Genomic DNA, 19,794 nt, shown 5'->3' on the forward strand with positions numbered 1-19,794 from the left:
GCTTGTCAAACATCTTGGCATAGCCTGCCACGTTTGGGGTGGTTGTGTCTCAGATGACACATGGCCCACGGTGCATCATGCCCCACTTGTGGGTCTGCCTGTGACTAAAATAGCACGTCTGTGGGTGTTGGTACCATGACAGCTTATGGTAGTGGGAAGAAGACTTTCCTCACCTGCATGTGTCTATCCTTAATGCCCAAAGCAGTTTAATGCGGCAGAGGAGTATTCTGCTTGTTGTGGTAACCATAACCCTCCTGGCATGGCTTACAACGCTGCTGCGCTTCCATCCAGAAGCTGGGGAAAGATGTGGAACTTGAAGCAAGGAACCGTGGAGCAAATCAGGATAGGCATTTGCCATCTTGTCTGCCCTGGAGCAGAAGCGTGTGTCAGGGCAGGCGTCGCCCAGCTGCGGGCAGGCGGCTGGGGAGCGGGGAGCGGTGCCGCTCCTGCTCGGCTGCAACGCCCCTGCGGGGCAACACCCCGAAACAGCCCGGCATCCCTGCTGAGATAAGGGCTCCTCTGTTGCTTCACCTCATATAAATGCCTAGACCTGCCTTCTCTAACAAGTTTGGAAGAAAAAAGGGCAGATAAAGGAGAAGTAGGGATGAGTCACAGAGAAACAACTGGTTCAGGGCAGTGCAAGAGAAGCCCAGAGCTGTCAGTGTGTTCCTTTCCTCCTGGCTCCCTTTCTTAGCCGTGTGCTGTGTTCTCTAGCTTACCACAGTGACCTGGTGACAAGGCCCAACCTCCTGTTTCTCACAGAATCAATACCCTCAGCTATCTTGGGGTGGGAATATGACAGTGCTGTGGATCCAAATGCAAATCCATCCTGCCTTGTATGGTGTTTGTGCACTGGGAGTACCCTCAGCACTGCTGTGGCTCCAGGAAATTTGCACCAAGCTCCTCTTTGAGTTAGTCCTCCACTGTACAGGGTGCTTGACCCATATGGTGGTGCTATCTGGATGTTAAGAGCTGCGTTTCAGGGATATTGGGATGTGGGGAGAGTGCAGTGTATGTACAGTTTAAAGCAAACTCCTCTTGATGACTGAGCAACTGGTGTTCTCTCTATGCATGATGGCAAAACAGAATTACATGCACGTTTCTCTAGACCCCTGGCGTGGGGGTAGCTGAACCAAGTTTAAATAAAGAAATGCTTCAGATTGGATTTTTCTCTTGTGATCTGCGTAACTGTTTGTGCTGAGAGTTGCAGAGGCCATGGGGGCAAAGAGAGGATTTCGCAGGCTGGGCTGTGCCTGCTCTGCCCCGTCCTTGCTGCACTGGCTGCTAGCAGCCATCAGGGCTTTTACAGCAGGAGCATGTAAGGTGCAGTTTATGCTCTGTAAAGCTCTAAATGGTCTAAATCCCAGCTGCGTCAGAGCCCGCCTGCCCCCAGATGACATCTGCCCAGTTCAGCCACCTGCTCGCAGCAGCCGTGTCCCTGGGCTGAGCATGGGCCATTCCCAGGGATGTGACTGGGGTCGAGCGGGGGCTGGTTCACAGCTCAGTGTGTGATGCAGCCTTCAGCCAAGCTCTTCAGTGCCTTTGGAAACCCTCCCCCAAATCTTCAAGTCCTGTGCTTTACCCAGATTTGTTCATCTGATGAAAGATGCCATTGATCCTCCCTTTCCCCGTGCACATGCTGCAGTCCCCCCCGCATTAGCTTGGCACTGTCAAGAACTTGAGCCTGGTTTAACAGATTTCCAAGGCAGCTTGTCCTAGGATGGGGTGGGGGGGCTGCAGGAGCTGCTGCAGTTGGGAGCTGTGAAGCAGGAGCTCCCTGGTGTCTGGTGTACAGCCACTTTCTGTCCTCCCCTCGTGCTGCGGCGGGGGCTGTGCGATGACTCTGCTTCGATGCACTCCGCTGAGGCGATGGCATGAAACTCCTTGCAGCTGTGAGAGAGGGCAACTCTTTTAACCCAAGGAGCAAATGCAGACAAGGAGATGTTTGCATCTGGTGTGGGAACGCAGGCTGGGTCCCAAGGTGTTCATAGAGGAGCACCTGTGGAAGAAAATTGCCTGCTTTCACCCTAGCATGCTGCAGTGGAAAGCAGGAGAGGCACAGAAGGGAAGGGAAGGACAGCCAGTTTCTGCTGTTTGCCTGTAAGCTGAGGGAAAGGAGGAAAACTTGAATTTTTAGGTGCCGTGAGTTGGTTTCGCCACACAATTCTTAATAGAAATAACAGTCAAAACCCTTTAAGGGAATCCTTATCCTTGTGACCCAGCAGCATATGTAGCCGTACAACTAACGTGAACAGAGGCGCACAATTTACTTGAAACTCATGAGTATGAACTCCCACCATGAAAGAATGCTCGGGGGTAAGTGACTGTCAGTTTTTACCTGCCCTGTGGGGAAATTGTTCAGTGTCTGGTGCTACCAGATTAAATACCGAGCTGTTAGTGAGACCCGGCTCTGTTACCCCACCAGAATGAGAGGTAGAGCGACAGTCACAGCCCTCACTAACACTCTCTGGGCTGTGCTTTAGCAGTGCAGGGTTAATTTTAGGTTTTTCCTGTCTCAAGTTTTAACTCTTCACAGATGAAAAGCTTTAAGTCTTTGTTCCCATCTTAGACTTGCTGCTTCCAACAAAGCACTTCTCTAAATCTGGTGCCACTGCTCAGCCCCAAACACATGCCATTCACAGGTCCAGTCTGATAGCTCTTATAAATAGAACTTTTCTGACCTGGGTGAGAGGGACTATAAAGCAATTTTCTAGCAGTTCCAAAGTGGTTTGCAGAGTGTGCTGTTGTGTTGTTTTGTTTTCTTTTTCCTCAGATGGGGACATGGATGGAGTTGTGACTTCTTGAATGTCTGGCTGAGACTGGACACAAACCCTCTCTGCCATTTCCCATGTGGATGTTTTACACAGGGACCACATCCCACCTTAGGTGAAATGAGCCCAGCAAGGGGGGATGGAGAGTTTATCCCTCTTACCAAGAGCCACTGCCTTGCCCTGCAGAAGATGCTCCTGGCAAGCCCTGATGGTTTACAGAACTAGGAGGACATCAACTTCTGGCTGGTCCTCCTGGGGACATCCTGCCATGGGGCTGGCATCTGCTTTTGCAGGATCCAGAACCAGGAAAGAAGGCGTGGCTCCTGCTCCCTTTTTCTTCCCTCTGTTTCGAGCCAATGCTTTGTAGCCATGGTCAGTCTATAGAGTTTTGCTTTAGTCTCAGTCTGAATGTGGCCTTCCTACTCGGTGGGGAAGGACACAGGAGATGGCAGCTGCCACCCTTCCTGCCCAGAGGCAGCTGGGGCAGCCTGTGCTGTCACACCAGTGTGCTGGCTTGGAGGACAGAGCTAAAGAGCAAGGTCAGGAGAGGAGCCAGACTGTGGCAGGCATCTGGCTCTTCACCATCACATCACCATGGTATGCAGTGGAGCAGCTGCCTCGCCTGTTTTCTTTGTAAAGTACAAAACGTAGTTGCTTATTTATCTGATGAGCTGAGGGAAGTGCTAGGCGAGCAATCTTCTCCCCTGCAGGCTGCGTGTGTGGGTTTTTGTGTTTAAAAGGGAAAGAAGAAAGATTTGAAGATGTTTGATCTGCAATCTAGCTCTGAGCTGGTTGAATATTTACTTTGTTGTATGTGCTGTTAGTTATTAAAAGCCTTATCATGGAGGGAAATCAGACAGGAGACTCATGATTCAAACTGAGTAGACACCTAGATGCAGCCAACATCACAGGGAGACCGTGCTGCACACAGAGAAAACTGCTCGTTGCCATAACCTCGCTTATGCTGTGCTTTCTGTGGTGCAAAGGGCATCTGCTGATTATTGTGCGGAGTCACCATATCCTCCGGGGCCCTTCTCCACTGAACCTTTCAGCCCCACTGGTACCCATGTAGCTGACATGTGGTGCCAGAGCTGCTGTTTGCAAGGTGAAGCTGTTGCCATGTAGGGTGAGATAGATGTTGCATGTGTTTCTGAAATGCTGTAACTGTCCATTGCAAGATTTTTACAGAAGTGCTGTAAACAGGTAGCTGTGTGAGCCAGGAGAGATGCATTCCTGGGGGCATGCTCTGCTGTGGGACTCCATGGTGCCTGCTGCCAGCTGGCTTCATTTATCAGCTTGTCCTGCCACAAGGGTGACAGGAAGATCTTTATTCGCTATCTCTGTCTTTGCAAGACTTCTGTAGGCTTCAAGGCTTTTATTTTTTTCTTTTCCTTATCAAATTATGTTAAAATATCGTGAGCAGATTAAAAAGCTGTTTAGGCATGTGTGTATGCAGTGTAAGAGAACAGGGCTGATTTACGCAGAAGACCTGGTTAAAACCATACCTCTAGGTTTCGAAACACAAACAGGATGAGAAACCCAAGACTGTGAAGAGCCCTTGGAGAAGGCAAGAGTTTGGCTGGAGGCCGTGCATATGGACCCCCCTGGCAGCACTGTGCATTCATTTTTGGGTAGCAATACGATGCTGTTTTCCTTGTGCAAAGCAAGGCTGGTGCCTGCCTGCCGGCGGGCAGGATGATGCTGCAACGTTACCTGGCACGAAGGCAGTGCCCTGCTTCAGTGATGCTTTCCACAAAGCAGTGGGGACCGAGTGATGCAGCTGATCGTTAATTTCCTTCCCAACCAGATTCTGCCCCTCTCACATTTTGCTATTGTTTCCTTAGTGTTGATAACACTGCAGAGTTCCTTCAGCAGGGAAGTCAGGACGGTTAATTTGCTCTGGCAGCCGGCAGTGGAGGAACCCTCTTGCTGACTATTAGCATCGCAACTGGCTGCACAGGGCCATGAAAGTGGTGCTGTTGCCTCTAGATATGCTAATATTTGGTGTTTTTCTAAAGCTCTTCCTCCTTGGAGTAATATGAAGTACATCAAAATGTCAGGTTTCACTATGCAGTAAGTGGTTTGGGAGGAAAACTGAAACAGAACCCTAAAGGCTCCCAATCTGAAGGAGAAATAAAGACTCCAAATGTATTATATGTGAATTCTGGCTTTTTAAGCACTGAGTTGTGATCTTTGAATTCTTGAGAGGTGGCAACTCTGTGCAAGGTGCAACCCTGCTTCTGTCTTCTCTTTCGTTTGGCAGCTTTAGTATCTTTCCTGGTTAAGCCACGGTGTAGGTGATGGTTTTGAAGCCCTTTCCAAAGCCTGATTCTGCCGTCTGGGGTGCATCTCCGCTCTCCTTGCCTATAGTTCTCCCTAGGTCACCCCCTTGCCCCTGGCCTCTGTGGCAACTAGTGTAATGGCCTAAAAGTACAAACCTTTTATGCGAGCCAGTCCCCTCTTCTTGCTTGACAATTTAGCAGCATCTTTCTTTAGCAGCTGAAACTCTTTCAGGGGAGGGCTAGGGCTGGCCTGGGTAAACCCAGCCTTTCCCTTTCAGGTGGCCACTGGTGATGTGACCACTGCTGGTAACACCACATGGGCTCCTGCCAAGGTCAAGAAAGTTTCTTCAATTGTTGCCCACTTGGATGCAGATGGGTAAGAGCCATGAGCCTGAAATACAGCTGCTGAGCCTGCGAGGTGAGAGTTGCAGAGGGGGCACATGAGGCCATCATCTGCACTGCTGAGTACCCATAGCCACATTCAGGGGTGATGGTTTTCCCTGCAATGCTGCAAAAAGGGAGGGGAGGACAACCAGTAAAGGGGCTGCAAAGGGAAAAAAAAGGGAGAGAATGGTCTGGAAGTGACATAAGAAAGAGGAAGGTAAGATATTAATAAATTAGATTGGAAAAAAAAAAAGGTAAAATGGGTAAAAAACAACAACAACAACAAAACCCAAACACAGCCCCCCACCCCCACCCTGCTTCACCGCTTCAAAAAAAACACCAACAAAACAAACAACCCAAAACAACAAAAAGACCCAGGATTTGAGATGTGATCAAGCTGGTCTAGGATGACACTTGTCCTGCTGGACATTTCTCTTGGTGGGCTGGTCTCTAGCCCAGGCAGGAGAAACAAATTCATACTTTTGTAGAAAATTATAACGTAGAAATTAGTAAAATTTCCTAATACAATACAGTATCTGAGAGGGATGCTGGAGTGGCTCCACTAAGGAACACTTTTGCTTGTCTGTTCTAATGCAGCAGAGGGTCTGGTGCTCCTCTGGGGATGGTGCTGATGTGCTCCCTGCCCTGTCCCTGCCTGCCAGCACTGCTGGTCTCTGCTCCAGCTGCAGGTGCGTGGGTGCAGCATGTGGTCCCTCACCATCAGGACTGAGGGCTGGATCCCGCGAGCCCCCATCCCCGTTTGGTGTTTGGGGGCTGGCTGTGGGCCTGCTCCTCTGGGTGCACGAGGGTCTGCCCAAGCATGAGTGTGTCTCCTTTCCGTGCTCTCCCTGTCCTTCAGCTTCCCATCATGTACCCTGAGTGGAGCCTAGCACCAGCACAGCTCATATCAAAAGCCAAAACCCCTGCTTGAAGCAACCCTTTTCCCTCTGGACAGCTCAAAAAACATTTAAACATGCTGATTGAAACAGAATTTTTTGGGGATCTGATTTTTCTTTTCGAAAACAGTAAGAATGTGGTCTTTTCAGCTCTTCTTGTAGCCATGTGGACAGCTGGCTACTTAGACATGGCTTCCTGCAACCTACATCACCCCAATGGGAACCCTGTTGCTAAGGTGAGACAAGTGTTTTTAAGCCCTTCATCATGTATGATTTTGGGGTGCATACCAGTGCCTGGCCACCCTTGGGCCAGGAGCTGCTGCTCACAACCAACCCTTTGCTGGTTGGGGTGACGGGGAGAAGGGGGTGGCGGGTGATGTGGCTGTGAGCATGGAATTACTCATGGGCACAGCCCCAGGGGTAGGAGGATGGAGGGTGGGGACGGAGGGTGCTGCAAAGGTGAGCAAATGCTGCCTGCCCCTTGGAGATGTGCAGGATTGCTTTGTGTTGTTACCTGCAGAGTTAAAGGATTAGTCATTTGGCCAGGCAAGCTCTCTGCTGCAACAACTTGGCTTACAGAAGAGGTTCCAGGGGTGATGTTTCTCCAGAGTTTACAGCAGAAAATTAGGATAATGTGGTAGTAAATGCATGAGGCTTTTGGTTTCTGTAGTGTTTCAGACTATAAAATTTCCCTTCTCATCCCTCAGCACAGGGCCAGCCCTAGCCCTATGCTGTGCTGCTGAAAATTGGAATTTAGATGGGGCCTGCACCTGGGAAAGGGGAGATGCCCAAGTGTAATGAATGTGAAATTAACTGCATCTTGGAGAAAGAATCTAAGTCTGCATTAGTGTGTGATAAACCATCACCACCCACTTTCAAACATACCAGTCGTGTTTGTGGTTTGCTTTTGCCTTTTTTTTTTTTTTTTTTTTAATAAATAAAGACATGGTTACTGAAGGTGTGGTGAAGCATGCAGGGAATCAAAATGCAGTTTCTAACATTCACGCCTGACTTAGTTGGGTGACTGATCGCCCATCAGGGGCAAGCCAGTGCCTGGCTAAGCACCAGATAAACTCACAGCACCCCTCTGAGTGTCCACAGCCTGTTTTGCACTGCTGCTTGCCCAGGTTTTAAGTAGGGAGATATCAAGCAAAATAACTGCTTGAGGCCATGGAGCAACTTGCCTTTTATGAGACAAAGCTACATGTGTGTTGTAATGCCCCAGCAATCCTCTTCCTGGTTGCAATCTTCCTGAAACAGCAAGGAGTACTGACCGATTAAAACAAGCCTGGATCCAAAAAATAACACCTTCTTTCACAGAGCATCTTCCAAAATGCTGGAAAGTGAAGAGCTGGCACTGCTGCAAACAGCAGCTCCATCAGGACAGTCCCCATGTGCTGCTCACTGGTGGTGGCATCTCCTCATCCAACTGCACACAGGGTCACTGCTGTATGCATGCAGCTACAAGGCTTTTAAAATTTTAAGCACGTGGCTGGACACCCACGAGATTTGCCATTGCTGCGCATGTGGTGCATCACCAGCAGTGAGTGAAAGCGGGTGGACCAGGACTTGCTTCTCACAGTCAAGCACTTCTCAAGTCAGAAGCACTTGACATCGAGGAGACTGTTCCTGTGGGGAAGGAGAGCCAGATGTGACCCAAGGACCTTGTGGTGCCTCCTGCTGCTGCTGAACTGCTTTTCCCCCAGCCTGGCAGCTGGAGATCAAGGCACGAAGTGCAGTTGGCTGCTCTAGGTGGAGGGGTAGGACAGGGATGCTCCAGCACCTGGTGGGGCAGGGACGTGCTGCTGCGCAGTGACACAGGCAGGCCCAAAGCAAACCCACTGCAGCTTTCCATGATGCTACTAGCAGCCCCAGCTGGCTCAGGGTCCACCACTGATTAGGTCTTCATATGGCCTTGACTGGAACCACCAAACCCAATACTCTTTCTATTGGCTATTACTAACTGACGGTTTTAGCAGAAGCTTAGCATCTTTAGCCATAAGGAGGGACTTGGCAAACTCTCCTACATCCCCTAGGGGTACGTGCCCTCTGTCCTTGTCCGTACCAGGACAAACCATTTCAAAGTACAGGGGCTTATTGATGAGCAAATCCCACTCTATGTCTCCCTAAGCAGTTCTCACTCAGTCACCAGGTGAGTACATTCACTTCCAGCATTTGGGTGCACTGACAAGAGAAGTCTCAGCCTTGGCTTCCTCTCCCAGCCTGGCCATTTCCCTGGTTAACAGGGCAAACCCCCTCATCTGACACCCCATCATGAGCTAGCAGAGCCCACACAGCCTTCATAAGCCAGGTTTTAATTCAATTCCAGCCTTGCTGAGGTGAAGTAAGTGCAGAGCCTGACTGCCTATGTGGACCTGGGGATCCTGATAACCTCCTGCAGTCCTTTCCCTCAGCTTCCCATTTTGCTATTGATTTTTGGGGCTGGGCTGGGGCACTGTCGGGCTGGTCACCACCACAGGTCTGATCTCAGCAACAACTCCAGGAGCACCTGCATAAACTGAAACAGCTGTGAACATGATGCATAAGCAAGGTCATGGTGTAATTTGGTTTCCTAAGCCTGAGCTGAGTTTTAGGGCAAGGCCTATGAACACAACCCTGGGCTCCAGGTGCTATTTAATGTGCCTGAGCTGCGTGGCGTTAGGTGGAACTGTTCGGTAGATGTTTGCTCCACCTAGTTTTCCCTTGATGGAACAGAAAGACTGCTTGTGGTGCTTAGGGCTGCTTCATAACCAACATGGCCTATTTGTACAGTATCGTCTCTTCAACAGATGCATGTGCCAAGACAAGCAGATGATTGTGGCTCCTGTGCTGGGAAAGAGGCTGCAGCTACAGGACACCTGGTAGGGCAGCAATAAACCACCTTTTATTAGCTGCTATGAAAACAGGTTCTCCCATCTGAATACTGGCCAAATTACAAGCAGCATGTTGAATTAGTACCAGTTAATGCGGTTGTCATAACTACTTCAAGGGAAATTACTAGGAATCACAAATGCACTGTTTATTTAAATAGTATTCATTTATTTGAACTTGCTGCAAGTGGGCAGACAGGAAGGGATGCAGGGAGTAAACAGTGATTAGCACTAATTGGTATAGCACATGCTTCCTGAAACTCACATTCAGCTGGACCTACAAATCACAGAATCACAGAATGTCAGGGATTGGAAGGGACCTCAAAAGATCATCTAGTCCAATCCCCCTGCCAGAGCAGGAACACCTGGATGAGGCTACACAGGAATGTGTCCAGGCGGGTTTTGAATGTCTCCAGAGTAGGAGACTCCAGAACCCCCCTGGGCAGCCTGTTCCAGTGTTCTGTCACCCTCACCGTGAAGAAATTTCTTCTCATATTTAAGTGGAACCTCCTGTGTTCCAGTTTGTACCCATTGCCCCTTGTCTAATCATTGCTTGTCACTGAGAAGAGCCTGGCTCTATCCTTGTAACACTCACCCTTTATACACTTATAATAATTAATGACGTCGCCCCTCAGTCTCCTCTTCTCCAAGCTAAAGAGACCCAGCCCCCTCAGCCTTTCCTCATATGGGAGATGCTCCATTCCCTTCATCATCTTTGTTGCCCTGTGCTGGACTCTCTCCAGCAGTTCCCTGTCCTTCTTGAACTGAGGGGCCCAGAACTGGACACAATATTCCAGATGTGGTCTCACCAGGGCAGAGCAGAGGAGAAGGAGAACCTCTCTCAACCTACTAACCACCCCCCTTCTAATACACCCCAGGATGCCACAAGGGCACAGTGCTGGCTCATGGTCATCCTGCTGTCCACCAGGACCCCCAGGTCCCTTTCCCCTATACTGCTCTCTGACAGATTGTTCCCCAACTTATATTGGTACCTGGGATTGTTCCTGCCCAGATGCAAGACTCTACACTTTTCCTTGTTATATTTCATTAAATTTTTCCCCGCCCAGCTCTCCAGCCTGTCCAGGTCTCGCTGGATGGCAGCACAGCCTTCTGGCATGTCAGCCACTCCTCCCAGCTCGGTGTCATCAGCAAACTTGCTGACAGTGCACTCTAGTCCTTCATCCAAGTCCTTGATTAATATATTGAATAGTACTGGTCCCAGTACCGACCCATGAGTGATTCCACTAGATACAGGCCTCCAACTAGATTCTGCCCCATTGACCACGACTCTCTGGCTTCTTTCCTTCAGCCAGTTCCCAGTTCACCTCACTACCAGATCGTCCAGACCGCACTCCCTCAGTTTAGCAGCAAGGATGCTGTGGGAGACTGTGGCAAATGCTTTACTGAAATCAAGATAGACCACATCCACTGCTTTACCATCATTTAACCACCTCATTATGTCCTCATAAAAGGCTATGAGGCTGGTCAAGCACGACTTCCCCTTGGTGAAGCCATGCTGACTGGCCCTAATGACCCTCTTATCCTTGGTATGTCTTGAGATGGCACCAAGGATAAGTTGTTCCATCACCTTTCCAGGGATGGAGGTGAGGCTGACCCGTCTATAGTTACCTGGGTACTCCTTCTTGCCCTTTTTGAAGACTGGAGTGACATTTGCTTTCTTCCAGTCCCCAGGCACCTCTCCTGTTTCCCATGACTTAGCAAAGATGATGGAGAGTGGCCTAGCAATGACTTCAGCCAGCTCCCTCAGCACCTGTGGGTGCATCCCCTCAGGACCCATGGATTTATGGATGTCCAAATTGCCTAATTGGTCCCTAACCCAGTCCTCATCAACCGAGGCAAACTCCTCCATTTTCCTGACTTCCTCTGGGCCTCAGGGGTACGGGGCTCCTCAGGACAGCCTCTGACACTACAAACAGAGACAAAGAACGCATTCAGTAACTCTGCCTTCTCTGTATCTTCTGTCACCAGGGCACCCACCCCATTAATCAGTGGGCCTACATTGCCTCTAGTGTTAGTTTTATCTGCAACATATTTGAAAAAGTTCTTCCTGTTGTCCTTGACCCCTCTCACAAGGTTTAATTCTAAGGAGGCCTTAGCTTTCCTAGTTGTCTCCTTACACCCTCTGACAACAGCCTTATATTCTCCCCAAGTGGCCAGCCCCTCCTTCCATGATCTGTAAACTCTCCTCTTCCACTTGAGTTTGCCCAGCAGTTCCCTGTTTAACCATGCAGGTCTCCTGGCCCCTTCCTTGACTTTCTACCTGTTGGCATGCTCTGATCTTGAGCTTGGAAGAAGCAGTCCCCGAATGCTAGCCAACTGTCTTGGGCCCCTTTACCTTTGAGTACCCTGTCCCACGGGATTTCCCCTAGCAATTGTTTGAAAAGGCCAAAGTTGGCCCTACTGAAGTCCAGCGTTGCAATTCTGCTTGCTATCCTGTTCCTGCCACATGAGATCCTGAACTCCACCATTTATGGTCACTGCAACCCAGGCAGCCCTCAACCTTTACCGCTTCAATCAGACCCTCCTTGTTAGTGAGGATGAGGTCCAGCAGTGCTCTTCTCTGAGTCGGCTCATCTACCATTTGCATCAGGAAGTTATCAGTGCACTGGAGGAACCTCCCGGACTGCGGCTGGCTGGCTGAGTAGTCCTTCCAGCAAGCATCAGGGTAGTTAAAATCCCCCATGACAACCAGGGCCTGTGGCTGTAAGGCTGCTCTCAGCTGTCTGTAGAAGGCCTTGTCAACTTCCTCACCCTGATCTGGTGGTCTGTTAACAGACACCCACAACAATATCACCCCTACCATCCTGCCCCTTAATTCTCACCCATAGACTCTCAACTCGCTCCTCATCCATACCTGGACAGTACTCAATACATTGTAGTTGCTCTCATGTGAAAAGAAACTCCACCATCACGCCTGGCTGGCCTATCTTTCCTGAGAAGGACATCGCCATCCATGACCACATTCTAGTCATGTCAGCTGTCCCATTATGTCTTTGTAATTGCCACCAGATCATAATCTCCTGGCCGAACACAGGATTCTAACTCCTGCTTATTCCCCATGCTGCGTGCATTGGTGCACAGGCATTTCAGGTGGTGGTAATTTTAAATATTGCGGTCATTGAGCCAGGCATATATGACACGGGATGGCTGAGAGGTGGAGCTGCCTGGGCAGTTGCATGGTGACATGGGGTCAGCCCATGCCACCGTCCTCCATGTGTTTTGGGGTGAAGAGCTGCATGGTGCTAGCACCAGCTCCCCATCTTTGTCCCATCACCACGGGGCACAGGGGTGGTGCTAAGCCCCAGGCGTCCACTGCTGTGGACCATGGGTAGGAGAGCCAAGCCAGGGTGCAGTTTGCCCCCCTGAGCTTGGAATACCTGTGCAGCTGCATGTACCTTCAGTCTTTTGCTTTCATGGTGCTTACAGAAAACTGGGTTATTAAACTCAGGGCATGGGGAGCAGTGGCTGGCTGCAGCCTTCTGCCCCTCCCTGACATCTTCTGCCACCTCAAATGCGTTTCTCCATTGGGGAAAATAAAACCTCCCCATCTCAGCCCATACGGATGCATGGGCCTCTCTGGACAGATCTCACTCTGGACATGTGTCACAGGCACATTTTACGCTTGTCTCCAAACACATGGACTTTCCTCCCCAAAATTACCCCCTCCAAGTCACATTAGCACAAGAAAAATATATTCTGTAGCTCTTTAAGAACAACCCATCCTTGGCAGCTCTGCTGTACAGATGCTTTGCAGAGCCTCTGAGCAGGCCAAAGCATCTCTCTTAATATTTACACTAGCGCTTCCACACACTCACAAAGGCATGAGCTTTGGGGCAGCGCAGGGCATGGGGCGAGTGGCTCACTGGTGGGGATGAAGGGTAGGTCCTGTAAGCTCAGAGGAAAGTCCCTTGTTCACCCTGTCTTTACTTATACAGAAAACAGGAATCTAGATACAGCACCTCACATTCCCGCCGTGCCTGGCAGCAAATGCCGCCCTGCCAAGCGCCCATGGTGCGCACAATCCATTGCAGAAGCTGCGGCTGAAGCCACAGAAACTCTGCTGTTTTAAAGTCTTCTTGAGAGGGGAGGAAAACCAAAGGAATGATTGTTTTTCTTTTGCTACAGCCATTTCCTTGACAAAAAAGAGCAGTGCTCATTTCTCTGAGCAGATTGGAGCAGCTGAAGCATCAAGGACCAGCACAGTCAGTACCCAGGAGACTAAACTTGCTTCAAAACCACTCCAAAGCCTATGGGTTTGGGTAAAGATGCGTGTCCCACTTCTGTGGTGTGTGAAGGGGGGTGCTTCCAAGCTGGGGGCACCCGCAGAGGCCAGGGAGCGACATCTGGAAACCCTGGGGTGTGCAAATAGCCTGGAAACATGCAGATGTTTGCTCAGGTGTCTCATGCTAAACTTGCTGCTCTGAAAGGGGCATTGATGAGCATCCCCAGCCAGGAGCAGGGCCTGATCCGGCCCAGCAGGTGTTTTTCCCCCATTCCATGTTACCTCGTCAGGGAGCGGTTTTGATCTGGCAGACAGGCAGTGTCTACTGGTGAAGGACACTTTGGGCCCCAGCATGCCAGGTGCCATTTTACACCTCTGTGCCTGGTTATGAGTACCCTGTGGGACTAGAGGGTGTTTGTCAGCAGTCTGATGTTTCAGAACAGAGCTTAGGTGTTGATTTAATTAAAAAAAAATGGCAATGAAAACGGTGTTATACAGGCAATGGTATTACCTGCTGCTCCTGGCGTTTGGCAGTGCTATGGCATTCCTGGCAGAGGCAGATGTGGGGTTTAAAGGTCCAGGCTTTCGCTTTTATTTTCTCATTTAGTGGGATATTCACCTCACATTTTTGATCATCCCATTTTTGCTTAGAGCAGGGATGGGATCTCCATCCAGCGTAGAGCACCAAGGTAATGAATTAAGATCTGTAGCTTCTTAAGGTTTGTGGTTTTTCTCATTCCTGAAGTACCTGGGCTTTTCTTCTACAAGCTGAGTATTCACAGTGGGAACTGGAAATAGCTCAAACCTGTATATAATTCACCTAGCATGTTCTTAAAGTTGCTGTTTCCAAAGTTGCTGCAGTGTTAATGCAGTCAAGTTTAGTGCAGGCCACATGGCTACAGGATTCATGGAAAATTCACTGTTTGGAAAAAGCCGTTGAGTCAAGGACCAAGAGCAGGAGAGGTGCACACAAGTGCCAAGAGGAACAGCATCACTTCTGGGGCCCCAGAGAGGAGAAAAAGACAAGGGGGGCACTTAGCTGGCATTGATCATAGGAAGTAAAAATGCATCCTCCCTACTTTGCAAGAAAGATAAATTTCTGCAAATTTAAACCTGCAATGTTTAAAAGTACCTTTTTTTTTTTTTTTTTTTTACCCTGTTTGGTGAGATAGAAAGAGTTTGTGCATTGCTCTTCTGCAGTTCCACAAGCAACAACTGGAGGCAGCTTAAACCTTTTGATGGGTGGGATGTGGATGGGAAGCACCTCTGGACTTGTGCAATGCCCTGGTAAAGCACAACCCTGCTTGCACTGGGGTAATGCTCTTTGCGTACAGTGTGTCTCGAGCTGCTGGAGTGAGGGAAGGGAGCTCTGAGGGGAGTTGGAAATAGGTGCCTCATTTTGCTTCATTTCTCTTCCTTTTCCTAAGTTCTTTCAGGGAGCTGGAGAAGAACAGCTACGCTCTCTGTGGCCAACACCCCTTCCCAGTTTCTGATAGCCACTGAAATAGAATACCCATCCAATGCAGGAGGAAACAGCATGTGGTGCACAAACAAGCCCTCGTGTCTCCTCTTGTCCCTCCTGAGTGAGGCCGGGATAGTCCTCCAGATCTTACTGCTGATGTCCTGCACTGTGGTAGTTAAAAAATGAGAGGAAGCGTAGTAAGAAGGTCAAAGCCTGACCCACTAAATGGAGAGCCCTGCCCAGGACAAGAGGAGGGACGTGTTGGCCAAAAGCTGAGAGCTCTCAGTGAGGTGGGGAGGTACTGTGCCACCTCCAGCCCTCACCCAAGGAGTCTGTTCTCCAGTATTTCACCGGCTCCTCTTGGGCTGCTGCTGTGGACATGAAGAAGCTCCTCTTCTGGTCAGTGCTGCTGGTGCTGTGGTCCTCTCCAAGGGCATTTATGTTATCCTTTGCTGTGCCGCATCCATTGCTGTCCCTTGTGGTTTCCTTTGCACAAATATCTGCCCTATTCCTTTCTGTGTTTCCTCTGGAAAGGTGGATTAGTCCTGCACTTCTCATACACACTTCAGTTCTTCTTCTCTGCTATGTGCTACCTCCTCAAGCTTCTTCATCAGTTATATTCCATCTCCCATCTACCACTTGGCTACTAGTCATGCTCTGCGCTCCTCAGTGACACCTCTCCTCATTGCAGCATCTCTTGTTTCCCCCTGCCAAGCGCCTGCAGGTGGAACGGGGCTGGTAGTGATGGCACAGTCACTGATAGATTATTTCTGTGTCGAATAAGCAGTCTCTCACCTGCCTTAATGCCCATCTGCTCTGATGGCAAGAGAAAAGTTTGTGAGCTTGTTGTGGTTTAACCCCAGCTAGCACCTAGGACCACACAGCCACTCCTTCATTCCTCCTCCCAAAGTGGAGTGGGAAAGGAAAAAAACACTCGTGGGTTGATATAAGGACAGTTTAATAGGACAGCAAAGGAAGAGAAAATAATGATCATAATAACAGAATGTACAAAACCAGTGATGCACAGTGCAATTGCTTACCGTTCAATGAGTTAGGTCCTGAGCAGTGGTATTTTCTCCCTGGCCAACTACAGTTTCTATTCTGATCTTGACATTGTATGGTAAGGAATGCCCTTTCAGCCAGCTTGGGTCAGCTGTCCTGGCTTTGTTCCCTCCCAGATTCTTGTGCACCTGGTAGAGCATGGGGAGATGAAACAAAGTCCTTGACTACGTGGCAACAACCAAAACATCAGTGTATTATCAACGTTCTTCTCACACTAAATCCAAACCACAGCACTATACCAGCTGCTAGAAAGAAAATGAGCTCTGTCCCTGACGAAACCAGGACAGAGCTTCAGGCACTTTCACTGACCAGAGGACACATCTGCAGGTTGATATTTCCTAATATAGAGGTGATCCTCTTGCATTTTAAATGCACAATGCTTTAAACAAATGTTAAAGAACTGCAGGAATGGGTGAGCTCCTTGCTCCAGACTCTCTCCTTTATAAGATATCTAAATCCCAGTTTGGTAAAAGGACGTGTATGTACACAAACACTCCAAAGTGTCTCTTTCTTGCTAGATTTTCCCCTCTATATTTCTCATATTTCTTAGCTGCATTTAAGCACATCGATGGGTTCAGCTATAACTGACGTAGCTAGGAGTGATAGTTGTTAAACATGTAGTTAAACACTACTAATTTTTGAGCAGGTAAAGACAATGCAATTCTACTTGTTATTTATGCTACTTTCTTGCCTCTGCAAAAGTAGTTCCTAAAAAACTGTCAAATTGAAAAAGTGGTGAGTGTAGAGTAAATGAACTGACACTTCAGGGGCAGAAGTTATCTATAATATATTTCTATTTATTTCTAAACATTAAACACTTTAAGGAGACCAGCTCTATTGGGAATGGTTCTGCCAGTCTGGAATGTGATCAGATGCATGATATGATTTCTATCATTTGAAAATATCATTTAAAGAATAAAAAGGGGCGAAACCCCAGTAAGCCTTTCTCCTTCCCACCACATATCACTACCTCAGAATTTGCCTTAGAGGGAATCTCAAACCTTCAATAGAGTAGTAATTCTATAAAATAATCAGTGCATTTCAGTATGGACCCAGATTCTAAACCCTGCAGCCTCAGTGTGTTGTGTTTTAGCTGTGGGAAGCACTGAACAATAAATCACACATGCAAAATCTCCCTCAAAGAGCCAGCCCAGTTCAACTTGCCACCTGCCAACGGGGCTGAGGGCTCCCTGTGACGCTGAACCACAGCACTGCAGGGATGTCTCTGCAGTCCTACGTGTAGGAGAAGATCTCCTGGCAGGGGACAGCGGGAAGGGCAGTGCCATGTAGTGCCCTGTGTGTGCTGGGGCTTGGTCGCCCAAGAGCAAGGACCAGTTTTGCAGCTGGTCAGCGATGCTCTGGAAATCACAGCAGACCTGAGCAGCACTGGGCTTAGCAGAGGTGAGATGAGCGGCGGTGACTTTTTTATTTTTGAAGCATTCAGCATGGGGAAAATAAGTGACAGGGTGGGATCCCACTTCCCAGCTATTCGGTGTGTGTCCTTCTGTGGCACCCCTGCCCCGTGCTGCCGTGTGAGCTGGCCAGGTCATTCCCAAGGCCTTATCATCCAAGGGAGCGGTGGGTTTTATTCTCAGCCTTTAGCTACATGTACACTTAACTAACTAAAGAAGCTGATGTTTTTTTTATTTTTTTTATTTTTTTCGTTCTCCCAGATACTTTTCAGTGCTTACACCAAGGGAATTCAAACCTGTTGCCAAACTGCTTTTCTCAGTTATTTTTTGTGACCTGTCTGAAGGTGGAGGAAGCACACACTGAAAATCACTGGAGCAAGCGATGGTGGAGACAGGTACAAAAGACACCTGGTTAAAACGCAAGGGGGAGTATGTGCACAATATTTTGCAAAAGTTTCAATTAGTTTATTTTTTTTTTTTTTTGAGTTAATGCAATTCTACATTTAGATAATCTCCTGAGGTATGACTCTTAAACTAGTTTTCTTAGGAGAGTATTGAAGTCTGGATGACTGTTCTTATTTCTGGCTTCCTAGCTCTAGACAGTGCTGAAAGGGATGATGCAAAATCATCCCAGCTGGTTTGATGTACCCTACACTCTAAACCAAGTGAAGGCACCGTCACTTGTTCCCTAGCACATGTTAAACCAGTCTTGGTGGGAAGCTGTCCTACAGACAGCTTGCCTTGCCTAGTTACAGGATGCGTTAGTGCTCAGGCACATGATCTGTTTAGGGGAACACATCATCCAACTGTCTTCATGTTGCCTTTAATCAGTGGCAAAAGAAGATTTTTTTCAGTGTGGAATTACATGTTAACATCTTTCGACTTGGGCCGTATTCTTTTGCAATTCTGGGCACTGGTTTTGGGAGCAGAAGCCCTCAGAAGCTAGCAGTGGTGAGGGGATATGTGTGCGCCAGCCCGCTTCATCCCATCAAGAACTTCTATGCATGAAAGTCACTGCAACAAAACCACATAGCTGCAGAGGAAAGCTGTCAGACCTGGGGCTGCTGGTGCAGGGAGGGAACGGAGTGAGCCAACACTTGGGAGCCTTAAAATCCTCATCTAGTGGGCAAGGCCTTCGTCATTCTTCTCTCAGCTCCAGAATGTAATACGCTTACACAGGGACCAGTCTTCCCTTCACTGAAGGGTAATACTACCCGAGTGGGCATCCTTTGCAGTAAGCCTATCTAGTGTGTAAAAATGGAGGTGAGAGGGTTTAAGTTTTTGCTGTTTGCCGGATACAAGGCAGTTCTGCAAGGGCGCACTTTGTTACAGGCCATATGCAGTCAATAGCACCTCAAAATCCATTTTCAAGTAGCAAAGCATGTGGAGAGGGTTATTCCTTGGAAGCATCTCTCAAACTGAAGCAAAGCTGGTGGATTTAACTCAAACAAATGGCATTTGTACATGTGCTGTCGGCTAAATTAATAATTTATCTCCCCAAGGAAAATCTGGAATAATCCTGTTGAAGGGCTCTGAATTTAAAGTGGTGCCTCCTGGCAGTGTGTGGCCTTGCCGCTGCCCCCAGGGCAAGGAATGCCTCCAGCGGGATGGACCGGCTGCGGCAGGCATCGCCTCGGTTTACACGGCCTGACCCCAGATGAAGATCAGGCTCTACATGACTTTGGTGCGTATCACGTTTTGTCCATGGCGCAGCAGCTACTGCCGCATGCTGTATTCTGAGCAGTGAGTTGAGAGGATTACTGAGAACAAGCAGCCTTGCGTGGGGAGCATTCCCCCGCCGTGCTGCACAGGGATTTAGGTATGTAACTCCCAATGCGGCTGCATAATAGACACAATAAACTGATTTTGCATCAGTCCCTGACATTTCGTCCAGCTGCTGTCCCTGGAAAGCACTGTTCGGCCCTACAGAGAGCCGCTGAAGCCCACGGGTAAGCAGGACCAGACCAGAGCTGTGCCCTTCAGAAGCTGGGGGCAGATGTGATGGGGTGTGAATGCTGAACCCTTCCTTGAACCCCCTTCTTGAACCTCCTCCTCCCCAGCTGCCGTTGCCTCAAGAGCTGATCTGGTGCTGCAGGCAGAAGAAAACCCTTGCACGGACACTGCTGCGCTCCTTAGTGAGAGTTTCCTTATTTAAATTATGGTCTGGCAATTTCTCTAATAGTTGCCAAGGCCTCAGCAGTGACAAGGAGCGTCGCTTGATCCCTGCCCAGCCGCCCAGCGATTTCATCCTTTAATTCAGGTTAATGCTCCAAAGAAATACTGTACTTATCCCCATTACACAACCACACGTCAGGCTGTCCTGCTGGGAGGCATTTCAGCACCCACATACCTTATTTTAGTATCAGTGCCTCTCAGAACTATAAAGTTCCTGACGCTGTTTGCATAATTTTG

At 48.9% G+C, this 19,794-nt stretch overlaps 1 protein-coding gene across 1 annotated transcript in view; it reads left to right on the forward strand.

Annotated features, from left to right (window-relative positions):
• The window catches only part of PLEKHF2 (pleckstrin homology and FYVE domain containing 2), a 44,004-nt gene that overhangs the window by 14,622 nt on the left and 9,588 nt on the right, over nt 1–19,794 (forward strand). The window contains exons 4-7 of the mRNA XM_065054044.1: nt 5,332–6,569; nt 9,123–9,194; nt 17,644–17,777; nt 18,885–19,066. The gene's annotated coding sequence lies outside the window, so the exon portion shown is untranslated. The remainder of the gene's footprint in view (nt 1–5,331; nt 6,570–9,122; nt 9,195–17,643; nt 17,778–18,884; nt 19,067–19,794) is intronic.

The sequence above is a fragment of the Columba livia genome, chromosome 2 (genome assembly GCF_036013475.1).
Source record: "Columba livia isolate bColLiv1 breed racing homer chromosome 2, bColLiv1.pat.W.v2, whole genome shotgun sequence".
In the NCBI taxonomy this organism is placed as follows: domain Eukaryota; kingdom Metazoa; phylum Chordata; class Aves; order Columbiformes; family Columbidae; genus Columba; species Columba livia.